Here is a 13,815-nt window from a genome sequence, read left to right as displayed (position 1 = left end):
GTTCACGCACGAGGCTCGCGAAATGGGGCGGGGCAACTTGTCCAGTTCTTTTATCTTAAGACGCGCGCTGGAGGAGCGTTGGCGCAATATCGTGTGCGAACCGTAATCGGGGGTGCTGCCGGATCCGGAGAAAGTGAAGACGATTTCGTGGTTTTGAATGGTTTTGTTTGTGCTTGGCAGCAATGGGCGCTCAACAAATATTTGGTGGATGAAATTTTGTTTTTACCGTAAGACACTGTTAAGTACATTCAAAACTACACCGCAAACCGTGGTGGGGGACAGCTCCGGCCCTGCGGGCGGGAATCCCGCAGTCCCCTGCAAAGTCATCGCAATTTTGCCTTTACATGTAAGAATTCTCTCAAGCATGATTTTCACACTGGGGAATGTCATTTTTGCTAGTTGCAATATGTGGATGAGTTGTTTTTTTTTTAACTTTTGAAAAATGTACCATTCTGTTTGATGTGTAAAAAACACAAAGATTTTTGAAACCTTGCGTCTTTTGGTCTGCAGGTGTATAGATTCCACTTACTACCGATGAGTAGCATTTACACCACTCTGATGTGTAAAAAAACAAAGGTTTTTAAAACTGTGTGCCTTTTGATCTGCAAGTGTGAGATTACACTTACTACGAGTAGCATTTCATCTTTTTCATCACTAAAAATCATACAGAACGTTTTAATCATTCACCGAGGAAGAAAGGGAGAGGAATAATTACACAAAATGGCTCTCAACGTCTACACCTTCTGCAGAAACAGACCCTTTTCCTACTGTTCTATGCTTTGTGAAAGTTGATCATACAAATTGGGTCATTCTTGTTATACCCAACTAAAATAGTGGGGGTAGGGTGTAGAAAAGCACTCAGGACAAATGACACTGCTCCCGCAGTGTAGTGCTCTCCAAGTCCAGCTGCTGCAACTGCCCGTTGTGACCTGAGACCAGTTTTATCTAATAGTTGCTAAAATGACCTGCTGCAGCTCTAATTTTATCTACCACCATCACTCACCAGTTGAAACTTAGCAGCTCCTCAGATCCTTAATAGTGCCAATGAGTTTTCTCAAACAGCACTATGTAACATTTCTCTTTTTTAACAAAACCTCCCACCTTTTCTTTGTTGTGTGGATATGCCGAAGACCATGTGATCTACATGTATGCCCTAATTACAATTCTTTATTCCCAAATAAATCACTTAATTTAGAGATTCATCTCTGTATTTTTATTTTGACTGACAGCTTATAACAAGTAGCTAGCATTTGTTTCTACACTGAGTTGTACTTCACTTATACGTGGAATTAAAAAACAATTGAATTTATAGAAACAGAGTAGACCCTTGGTTGGGAGGCTTGGGGGGAAAGAAAATTGTAGGGTAGGGTACAAAGTTGCAGTTATGTCTAATACATCTAGAGATTTAATGTACAACATGAGGACTAGCATTAATAATTGTGTTGGTCTATTCTTACACTGCTATAAAGAAATACCTGAAACTGGGTAATTTATAAAGAAAAGAAGTTTAATGACTCACAGTTCTGCAGGCTGTACAAGAAGCATGGCTGGATCAGCTTCTGGGCAGGCCACAGGGAACTTAAAATCATAATGGAAGGCATAGGGAGACCCCAGACTTCACATGGCCGGAACTGGAGGAAGTGAGAAATGGGGGAGGTGCTACATACGTTTAAACAACCAGATCTTGTCAGAACTCACTCACTATATAGTACCAAGAGGGGACTGTGCTAAACCATTAGAAGCCACCCCATAATCCAATCACCTCCCACCAGGCCCAACGTCCAACACTGGGGATTACAGTTGAATATGAGATTTGGGTGGGGACACAGATCCAAACCATGTTATTCCACCTCTGGCCCCTCCCAAATCTAATGTCCTTTTCATATTGCAAAATACTGTCGTGCCTTACCTACAGTTCCCCAAAGTCTTAACTCGATCCAGCATTAATTCAAAAGTCCAAAGTCCCACGTCTCACCTGAGATGAAGCTAGTCCCTTCTGCCTATGAACCTGTAAAATCAAAAACAAGTTAATTGCTTCAAAGATACAATGAGGGTATAGGCATTGGGAGGATACTGCCATTCCAAAAGGGAGAAATCAGCCAAAAGAAAGAGGCTATAGGGCCCCATTGCAAGTCTGAAAGCCAGCCGGGCAGTCATTAAATGTTAAAGCTCTGAAATAATCTCCTTTGACTCACACCCAGGGAACACTGATGCAATGAGTGGGCTCCCAAAACCTAGGGCAGAATCACCCCTGTGGCTTTCCAGGTTCAGCTCCCACAGCTGCTCTCATGGGCTAGCATTGAGTGCCTGCAGCTTTTCCAGGCTGCAGGGTGCAAGTTGTTGGTGAATCTACCGTTCTGGGGTCTGGAGGACGGTGGCTCTCTTCTCATAGCTCTGCTAGGCAGTGCCCCAGGGGACTCTCTGTGAGGGCTGCAACCCCACATTTCTTCTCCTCGCTTCCCTAGTAGATTTTCTCCATGAGGGTTCCACCCCTGTAACAGGCTTCTGTCTGGACATCCAGGCTTTTTCATACATCCTCTAAAATCTAGGCAGAGGTTCTCAAGCCTCAACTCTTGCATTATGTGCGCCTGTGGGCTTCACAGCTTATGGAAGCCACCAAGGCTTATGCCTGGCACCCTGTGAAGCAGCAGCCTGAACTGTACTCTTACTGGTGGAAGTTATCTGAGTTACCAGCTGCAAATCCATGTGGGTCTGCAGCAACCTCAGTTCCTACCTCCTCAGAAGAAATAATTTGACCAAGAGGCATAAGGCAGAAAAAGAGACTGCGACAAGTTTCAGAGCAGGAGTAAAAGTTTATTAAAGAGCTTTAGAACAGGAATGAAAAGAAAGTACATTTGGAAGAGGCCCAAGTGGGCACCGTGGAAGTCAAGTGCCCTGTTTGACCTTGAACCTAGGATCTTATACGCTGGCCTACTTCTGACATCTTGTGCCCCTTTCCCTTGGTCCTTCCCTAAGGGTGAGCTTGCCGCATGCATGGTGCCCTGCTTGCACTTGGAAGGTGAGCATGTGCAGTGTGTTTACTGGAGTTGTATACATGCTTACCTGAGGCTTTCTTCCCTTTTCCGGTGGAATGTCCCCAAAGGTCATACTTCACCATTTTGCCTCTTAATGTGCATGTTAAGCCCACTCTCCCAGTTCCTGAGATCTTATTGGAAGCGGTCAGTTACCAATTTCAGGTGTTTCTATCTATTGAGAAGTTGCCTCTCCCTGGTGCTGGCTGCAACCAATTGTTATTTTAGAGAGGCAGTATGACAACTGCCTGACCATCATCTGATGGTTGCCTGACATTCCTGGTGGGTGGTGGGGACTTCTCTCTTATCCCACTCATGCCTGAGTAGCTACCTACTGTAACAGTACCCAGGCCCCTTTGAGCAGCTGGGATTCAGGGAGCAGTGTCCCAAGGCTATGAGAGGGAGCAGGGGCCCTAGGCCTGGCCCAGGAAATGATTCAGTCCTCCTAAGCCTCTGGGCCTGTGATGAGAGGGACCACCATGAAAGTCTAAAATGCCTATTAGTCCTATGAATCTTTCTCCCCATTGTTTTGGTTATCAGCCCTTGCCTTCCTTTTAGTTATGCAAATTTATGCAGCCTGCTTGACTTCCTCTCCTGAGAACGAGCTTTTCTTTACTACCACATGGCCCAGGCTGCAAAATTTACAAACTTTTATGCTCTGCTTCCCTTTTAAATGTAAGTTCCAATTTCAGATCATTTCTGTGCTCATGCATATGAGCATAGGCTATTAGAAGCAGCCAGGTTACTTCTTGAACACTTTGCTGCTTAGAAATTTCTTCTGCCAGATACCCTAAATCATCATTCTTAAGTTTAAGATTTCACAGTTCCCTAGAACAGAGGAACAATGCAGCTAAACTCTTTGCTAAAGCATAGCAAACCTGACCTTTACTCATTCCCAATAAGTTTCTCATTTCCATCTGAGACCTCCTCAGCCTGGACTTCACTGTCTATATCACTATCAGCATTTTGGTTACAACCACTCAACAAGTCCCTAGTGAGTTCCAAACTTTCTCTCATCTTTCTGTCTTCTTCTGAGCCCTCCAAAATATTTCAACTTCTGCCTGTTAGCCAGTTCCAAAGTCACTTCTACATTTTTAGGTATCTTTATAGCAATGCCCTTGTTCTCAGTAACAATTTTCTGTATTAGTCCATTCTTGCATTGCTATAAAGAAATACTTGAGACTGGGTAATTTACAAAGAAAAGAGGTTTAATTGACTCATGGTTCTGCAGGCTATATAGGAAGCATGGCAGCATCAGCTTCTGAGGATACCTCAGAGAACTTACAATCATGGCAGAAGGCAAAGAGGGAGCTGGCACTTCACATAGTGGGAGCAGGAGGAACAGAGAGAAGGAAAGGGGGGAGATGTTACACACTTTTAAACAACCAGATCTCATGAGAACTTACTCACTATACAGTACCAAGAAAGGATGGTGCCGAACCATTAGAAGCCACCCTTGTGATCCAATCACCTCCAACCAGGCTCCATCTCCAATGTTGGGGATTGCAAATGAACATGAGATTTGGGTGGGGATATGGATCAAACCAAATCAATATTGTATACTGGAAATTTGGTAAGAGAATAGATTTTAGATAATCTTATCACATACATAAAAGGTAGCTATGAAATGATGGATATGTTAATTGCTTGACTGTAGTAATCACTATACACATGTATATCGAAACGTTACGTTGCCCATTTTAAATACATACAATTAAAAAAAATTACACTTAATCCTCCTGACATCTCTAGGATGTAGACATTGTCATCCCTAGGATGTAGATATGTTTTACAGAGGAGATAACTGGACCTCTGAGAAATTGAATTATTTACCCAAGCCTACATACTTTGATAAATTAGGCCAGTTTCATGCAATTCTAGAGCTCACTGAGTCCAGAGGACAACAACCTGGTACCAATTTGATGACGACTCATCTCAGATAACTCCTATGGTTGTTAATACTAGCATCTCCAGTTTAGAGTAAGACTGGTACTTGGATTAAGTGCCTGGGAGGGGAATACAACTCCAAAATCAGGTTTTCCTACTTCAAAATTTGGCCTACAGACAAATAATTTTCCTTTTCTCAAATAGGTTTTTCTGTTTTTTTGTGATATCAACCCTAAAACAACTATGTTTCCTGAGAGAGAAAAAATCAACACCAAAGCCTAAATTCTACGTGATCATGAGAAATAAAATGTATGGTGAAAGTGGCTCTGTATGCATGATGATTTCTAGCCAGTGACTGTGTATCCTCCCCCCACCTAATCCAACAGGTATTTAGTTATTGTGTAGCAGTATAGTAGCTTGTATGTCTTTCATTAGATTGGAGCAAAAAAATCAGGAGGGAAACAATAATTATAACATAGTACAGTGGTCCAAAATACTTTATTGCCTGAAAGGGTAAAAGAGGAGGACAAATATTCTAGCACATATGCAGTCTTCTGGGAACCAAAGAAAAAATGATATTTAAGTATCTAGTAATGTGATTCATATTAGCAGCATGAAAGATGGCTTGGGAGGGCTTTAACCCTTATCCCTTTCAAACTCTGTTAACTGGTTTGTTAACCACCTCAAGTAACTGTAGCATCTAAATGAAAATAGGTTTTTCTACAGAAATATATCTTCAAGCGAGAAGCCTAGTCCTCCATTTTCAACCAGAATGACACCCTTAAAAGACCTTATATAGAAATTTTTGAACTATTCACATATAATTAATGCAGTCATACAAAAAGATTCTACAACTAGGGAAGCAGAAAAGCATATGGTTAAGAGAGTGGGCTCTGGAATCAGAGCTGATGTGAGTATTGTCTTTGCCTTTGATTAGTTATGACATTTTGGGCAGTACTGTATTTCTCTGTGCCTCAGTTTCCCCAGCTACAAAATGGCATGCAGAATAATTTCTCCTAGGATCATTGTGAGGGTCATGTGTGATCAAGCAAGCTAAGGATTTAGAACAGTACATTCAAGAAGTGGTTCTAATCTCAATTTTAGTAACTATGCAGAGATAATAAAAGCAATAACAAATGACTTATTAGCCTTTTAAACTATATACCTATGTATGATTCCAATAACTATTATATCAGAATCCAGATAACCTTCCTGCTATGCCAAAAATGCCAGTTGTTGTCGGGAAGGCTTTTCTCCATTCTCGCTATTAGTGTATTTCAAAAACGCAATATGTGCTGCTGATTCAGAGCTAGAGCTGAGAGCTTGTTGATTAGCTCCCATTTATCCAGATTACAGCAAATTAGATTTAACTGTGACTAGCATGTGAAAGATCTGATGTAGGACATGGGGGAGGAGTACTGCTCCATAAACCACAGTGCATTTAATTTCTTTTTCTTTTCTTTTTCTTTTTTTTGAGTCAAGAGTTTCGCTCTTGTTGTCCAGGCTGGAGTGCAATGGCACTATCTTGGCTCACTGCAACCTCCGCCTCCTAGGTTCAAGTGATTCTCCTGCCTCAGCCTCCTGAGTAGCTGGGATTACAGGCATGCACCACCATGCCCGGCTAATTTTGTATTTTTAGTAGAGACGGGATTTCTCCATGTTGGTCAGGCTGGTCTCAAACTCCCAACCTCAGGTGATTTGCCCTCCTCGGCCTCCCAAAATGCTGAGATTACAGGCATGAGCCACCGTGCCTGGCCTTAATTTCTTTTAAATAACGAGATTTTGTGTGGTTGCCTTAATCATTGCGGACTAGGCAGTATGCACTTTATGGTACATTATCTTTTGGTTGGAATGTGAATGAACCAATACCTACCTGAGCTACTTCTAGATGAAATCTTGATTCTTGAATATATAAAGTTACTTCTGGTTGCCAGCGTGATATAAATGGTTTAGAAAACTCTAGGGGTTCTGTGTCTGAAGCCAACACTCTATAGTTCTAATGATACACAATGTAAACAATGCCCTTGCAAGAGAATATCAGGCTGGGTGTGGTGGCTCACGCCTGTAATCCCAGCACATTGGGAGGCTGAGGCTGGTGGATCATTTGAGGTCAGGAGTTCAACACCAGTCTGACTAACAAGGTGAAACCCCATCTCTACTAAAAATACAAAAAAAATTAGCCAGGTGTGGTGGCACATGCCTGTAATCCCATCTACTTGGAAGGCTGAGGCAGGAGAATCCCTTGAACCCGGGAGGTGGAGGTTGCAGTGAGCTGAGATTATGCCACTGCATTCCAGCCTGGGCAACGGAGTGGGGGAAAATAAAAAAGAAAAAAAGAGAATATCATTAGGATCCAATATATATTTCCTTTTGGTTTTTCCTGGGACTTACAATTCTATAAATAATAAGCTAATAGACTTTTCAACAAAAGGAATCACATCTTTGACCAGACATTAACCTCTATTCCTTCTTTGTTAATTCTCTGCACTTATAAGCAATAGTTTTGAGTGATCTAAGGCCTGGAATACAGAGTTCCGGGGGAGAGGAAGTTCCTAGTTCATTGCAGCCTCATAAAACACAGAAGAAAGAGAACAAGAAGTAGGAAGATGAGCATGATCTTCTTAAATTTTAGAGAAGACCACTAGCTTATAGAGGAAGAGAGAATTTGAAGTAGTACCTTGATAGGTTGGTCATAATTTGATGGAATTTAGATGGAAAGAACAGTGCACAATGATGGTTTTGTTGCTGACCTACCATATGCTTGAGTAATGGGGGACTAGTAGCAGATGAGCCTCAGCACTGTCACAGCAATGGCTCCCCTTCTAGACATAGTTCCTAAATCCACTTCAGAATGGTTCCCTGAGCAACTGGCCTAGCTTTACCCCTCTACTTGCAGCTTTCAGCATTATTTTGCATGTATAGTTGTATTTTATTGTACTTACTGGTATAGTGCTTTGTGAGTAGTTTCTTCAGTTATTTCATGTATGATATGGAAAACTGCTTCTCAACTATGTCACATGCTATTTGAGACCCTGGACTGTAGGCTGACAGTTTATTTGTTAACTCCTTTATTGTCAGCTCATATCAAATGACTAGCAAATGCCACGTAGCTGATTGAAACTTCACTCCAACTACCCAGAATTATTATCCTTGAGCTAGGCTAGTTTTATATATTCATCATGTATTTGGAAACCTTACTAAATATTCTTATTGGTTGTAAATTTAAAAACCACAAAGAAAACAAAAAAAAAAAAAAAAAAAAAAAGCAACCAAAACACAAAAGAAACAAGTCCTAAACCAAAAAGTTACTAATCATTTCACTCTCATGTTCTTCAACTTTCAGGGGCTTCCCATTTTCTATATGTCAAGGTCCTTAGTATGACTCTGTAGTTTTTCCACAATCTGGCTCCACTTGACTTTCAAACTTCTCTCTTACTGCCCTTTCCCTTTAATCTTGCAGATGCATGACTGTTTACTGCTCTGTAACCTCTCATATAATTCTCTCTGCCTGAAATGTCCTCACCTCTCCATTTTGTGTGAGCAAACCTTATTAACTGCAGCCATATGCTGCCTCCTTCATGAAATCTTCCTGGATTTTCCCAGTTTGAATAATTCCATGTGCACCTTTAACCTCCACTAGTAATACAAAAACCAAACTCTTTGTATTTACATTTTACATTTTGGGTGCAAATAATGGTAATATATTATTAATAGAACTAATAATTAGAGGCTATTAGAGTTGGTTGCAGTGACACAATAGGGTTTAATGGCATAAGTTTTGAAGTCAAACCAACCTAGTCTTGAATTCTGTGGCTGAATCACTTTGCATCCTTGGGGAAGTTACTTAACATCTTTGAGCCTCAATTTCCTCCTCTTGAAAATAGAATTGCTTTGAGGATTAAATGAGGTTACCATCATAAAGGGTTTATCTTGATACCTGCCCCATGGTAATTGCTCAGTAAGTTTAGCTACTATTCTCACATGGTAGATGCTCAATTTGTGTTTGTTAATAAACGTATTCCCAACCCCTAGTTTATAGATGAAGAGATTGAAAGGGAAAGGGAAAGAGACTTGCTCAAGGTGACACCTTTAGTTTGGGGCAGATCTGTAACCAACACTTTTGTATGCAAGCAACCAGGTAAGAGCTTTTTTTTTTTTTTTTTTTAAATCAACATAAGGTGTGTATAAGTCTTTCTCATCACTAGACTGAAAGCTTCCAGAGGGCAGGGAACTTGTCTGATTCACTTTTGTCTGCCCTTTGCCTCTAAGCACAGTAATCGCCTATGTTTTAGGTCTTTAATAAATGTTGGATGTAATTTAATTTTAAAAAGTTCCCATTAGAAACAAGAATACATAAAATGTATTTAATCAATGTGTAGATTTAATGTTGCAAAATTTCACTAAGCTCTAAATATGGCACACAATCAAGTGATGTTAATAAAGAAAAGCTTAACTTGAACATTATTGCATTTTTAGGTGACAAAACAACAGGCCACTTCATCATGAAGATTTCTAGAAAGAGCAGTTATTTCATACATTGCTAAGCAAAAAGAATAAGAGATTCAAACACATATTTTTAACCTGCAGTTGCACCCATGGCATTTAACATCAGTTTAAAATTTGAATACAAACAAATATAAAGTATTGCCTTTACAGAAGTAATGGAATTTGACAAGTTATTATCGTGAAGGATTAATTAGTACCCTGTGAGAACAAAGCTGAGTCACAGGTAGTAAGTCTGTTTACAAAAACATAAGAAGGGATGGATTGTCATGTTATTGTTTTTCATCTCAAATATGTAGAGAGATAGTCACCTTAAATAGCTTGCCTGGGAAATTACAGAATGTCTATTTTGTCCTATTTAAGATTGTGCGAAGTTTCACATAAATTATAGACACAGAAACATAAATAATTAATTTAGTATAGAACAACAAGCTAGATGGATAAATAGGAGGTTATTACTTTGAAATTATAGTATTAACTCCCTCAAAATTTATTCTTACTTGGAAATGACTTGTTTGCCTGTCCATATTCCATGTGCAGGATATAAAAGGGAAATAGTGCTCAAACATTGCTGATCACATCTGAGGACTATCACTTGTTTTTACCAAATAGTGCTTTAGAAAAGAATGAAGATGCTGCATGGGAAATGACATTAGGATCTAATTCTCAAGCACTTTCTCCATTAATGAACTATACATTATAAATCAGGAGATGTGCACATTTGTTTTCTGAACACAGGGCAAAAAAGAAAAGAAAAGTAAGTGGTCCATTTGATAAATAGCAGATACCTAACACCCTTCTAGTTTTGCTACACAAAGATCCAATTATCTCTCACAGTTCTTGAGTTTTTACAAACTGCCTGTTTATTCAGGAATAATTCTTTTTAAAAAGTCAAATTTTAAAAAAAAGAACAAAAAATTGCAGTTCAGATAACTTTAAATGCCTAAATAATGTCATTGTGGAAAAAACACCATAAAAAGTGCAGTTCAAATTCGTGCTTGGTCTAGGGTGGCTTATACATAGTCCAGCTCAGTTTGCCAAGTGCTTGTTAAAATTAATTATCACACACACAGCAGCTTTCACTCTCTAAGTAGAACTCCCAGAAAATATGCTTGGAGTGGAGAAATGCAGATTGGATTATGAGGTAATTTTGTACTCTAAGGACAGATTTTTTTTTTTTTTAATTCACATTACTTCATGTTGGAGAAGATTCATTATTATTTATAAAGCACAATGAGCCCCAAAGCCAATCCCTTTCCAGTCTCACTGTCACTTTCTGCATTACAAACGCCACTAAATTTCCAAATGAGTAGGCTAATTCTTTCCTTACAGAGCCAAAAACCTTGCTTGGGGTTTTGCTAACTTAGGTGACAGCACTTTGTTCAAAATAATTCTTTTTCTTTTTTTTTTTTCTGAGAAAGTGTCTCACTCTTACTCTGTTGCCCAGGCTAGAGTGCAGTGGTGTGATCTCGATACTGCAGCCTTGGCTTCCCGGGTTCAAGTGATTCTCCCACCTCAGTCTCCCGAGTAGCTGAGACTATAGGCGTGTACCACCACACCCGGCTAATTTTTGTATTTTTAGTAGAGATGGGGTTTCGCCATGTTGGCCAGGCTGGTCTTGAACTCCTGGCCTCAAGTGATCTGCTCACCTTGGCCTCCCAAAGTGCTGAGATTACAGGCATGAGCCACTGTGTGGGCCAAAATAATTCTTATTAAGCATTCAAACATCTTATTTCAATGTGGCCAGAACTCTGGTGGAAAAGAAGTAGGTTTGTCTCTTGTTTATCATTACCAAATTTTGTTTCTTTGGGCACCTTGGTCCTTTAATAATGAGGTCACGGAAATACTTTATAGTGCAGGCTTAGAAGACAATTATTATACTATTTACCATTTTACATGTTTAAGTTGCATTTGGTCAACAAGATGATTAAATAGTATATTTAATATAATAGGATATAATATCCTATTTTGAATTAATCCAAACATTGTTAAAAACATAATTATTTTAAACGCAAAATGTATAGAAGTTTCTTTAGAACCAAATAACACTAAAAAATCATTCACTCCCCTCCTCTACCACCATCCCCACATCCTTATTCCAAACTAATGTAAGGCAGGGTGAGTCTTCTGGAGTGACTGCTTAACCCAATTTGAGATGAATGAATCTTGTTTACAGGGTTCTGAGGCTGGTAGTAGTCAGTGTGTTGAAGAGATGAGATTTTCCATCACCAGATAAGAACTTCTCACAGAGTTGCATCAATCTAACAGTGGTAGTGAGTTCCTATCTTGGAATACCTTTCAAGGGTGGCCTACCTGTGCCAAAGGGGCCATTCAGGTATTCCATGTTCCAGTCCTGAGAGTCATGATGATAACGGCTCCTTTAAAGGTGTAGCTCCTCTTTTCATGGCTGCTTGGTTCCTGCCATCCAAAGAGCATTTACAAAGTGAAACCGCTTTGTAACTGTAGGACAAGAACAGAAAGTTACAATTACTCTTCTGATTCTGGCCAACCCATGCAGAAGAAATGTCTGTGAAAGCGGTCAAAGGGAAAAACCTTCCTCAGATGATGTAACATTTTAAATTGGAAAGGAATAAAATAAAGACTTGAGGATTTTTTTTTTTTTTTGTCGTGAGTACTGCTTTTCTTTTCTTTTAGGGAAGTACCAAAGATGACAAGGAAAATCCACTTTTGCAAAGCTACTCATTTTTTGATAATTGGGTGTGTTAAATTAAGTTTAGCCTAAAGCTTCCTCTTTGCATATTTTAAGTTCTGCTTAAAGGTTTCTTCTTTGTATATAGTGAACTGTAACCTAACTGGATGTGTAAATAGACTGTAATCTACTCTTGTACCAATCACCAAGTTTTGGTCAAGCAAAGACAGCCAACTGTTCAGATTGTGTTCAAATAACGCAAATGGCAAGCTGTAACCAATCTAGCTGTTACTGTACCTCACTTCCATTTTCTGTATCTCTCTTTCCCTTTTCTGCCCATAAATCCTCTCCAACCATGTGACAGCACTGAGTTGCTTTGAACCTCTTCTGTTTCTGGGGGTTGCCTGATCCTCAAATCGTTCTTTGCCCAATTAAACTCTGTTAAATTTGATTTGTTTAAAGTTCTTTTTAAAAAATTTAATGGGTACATAATAGGTGTATATACTTATAAGATACATGAGCTATTTTGATGCAGGCATACAATATGTAATAATCACATCAAGGTAAATTAGATATCCATCACCTCACATCACGTCAAGCATTTATTGCTTCTTTGTGTTACAGACATTCCGATTATACTCTTTTAGTTATTTTGAAATGCACAATAAATTTTTGTTGGCTGTAATTACCCTGTTGTGCTATCAGATACTAGATCTTATTACTCCTATCTATATTTTTGTACTCATTAACCATTTTTATTCTCCCCCACCACCATTACCCCTCTAAGCCTCTGGTAAGCCACAGAATGGGAGAAAATATTTGCAAATTATTCATCTGACAAGGGATTAATAACCAGAATATATAAAGAACTCAAACAACTCAATAGGAAAAAAATGTATTAATCTATTTAAAAATGGGCAAAAGATCTGAACAGACATTTTTCAAGAGAAGACATACAAATGGCAAACAGGTATATGAAAAGGTGCTCAACATAACTGATCATGAGAGAAATGCAAATCAGAACTACAATGAAATATCATTTCACTCTAGTGATAATGGCATTTGTTCAAAAGACAGGCAATAAGGAATATTGGCAACAATGTTTAAAGTTTTTCTTAACAGGTGGAAATGATGAGGCATATCCTTCCTACCTCTTCCTGAATTTTTCCTTCAGTATTTATTTAGCTACTATTATGTCTCTTGATAGTTATCTCTTTATCATATGTGTTCTGCCTCCCCTAAGGTCATATTTATGCTAGGCCTGAAAGAGAGAGGTGCAAAGTGAAAGATGAGGCTTCCACTCCAATGTAAGCCATGAATTCCTTTCCTCCTCCACCCCCACCAACCAATGCAGAACACAATGTCTGGCACATAGATGCTCATAAATACTAATTGTAGCTGGTTTGAAAGTATTACTATGGTACTGAATATAATGCTTTCTACATATCTAGTAATCAAAAATGTATCAAGTTTAATTTTATGAAGGAATTATATGTTAACAAAATCAAAATATAAAATAAATACATATATAAAACTTAATACATATATAGAATAAATACTTCTATTAAAATGAATACACTGAGAAGTCTATCCCCAACCCTAGTCTTCATCCACTCAATTACTCTTACCCTTTATAAGAAACCACTTTATTCTAGCCAATTTGTGTATCTTTACTATCTCTTAATATAAATGGAAGAAAATATAAATATGCAATTATATCGCCCTTCTTTTTTAGACAAAAAG

This window comes from Pongo pygmaeus, chromosome 13 (genome assembly GCF_028885625.2).
Source record: "Pongo pygmaeus isolate AG05252 chromosome 13, NHGRI_mPonPyg2-v2.0_pri, whole genome shotgun sequence".
In the NCBI taxonomy this organism is placed as follows: domain Eukaryota; kingdom Metazoa; phylum Chordata; class Mammalia; order Primates; family Hominidae; genus Pongo; species Pongo pygmaeus.
This window is presented reverse-complemented; position numbering follows the sequence as displayed.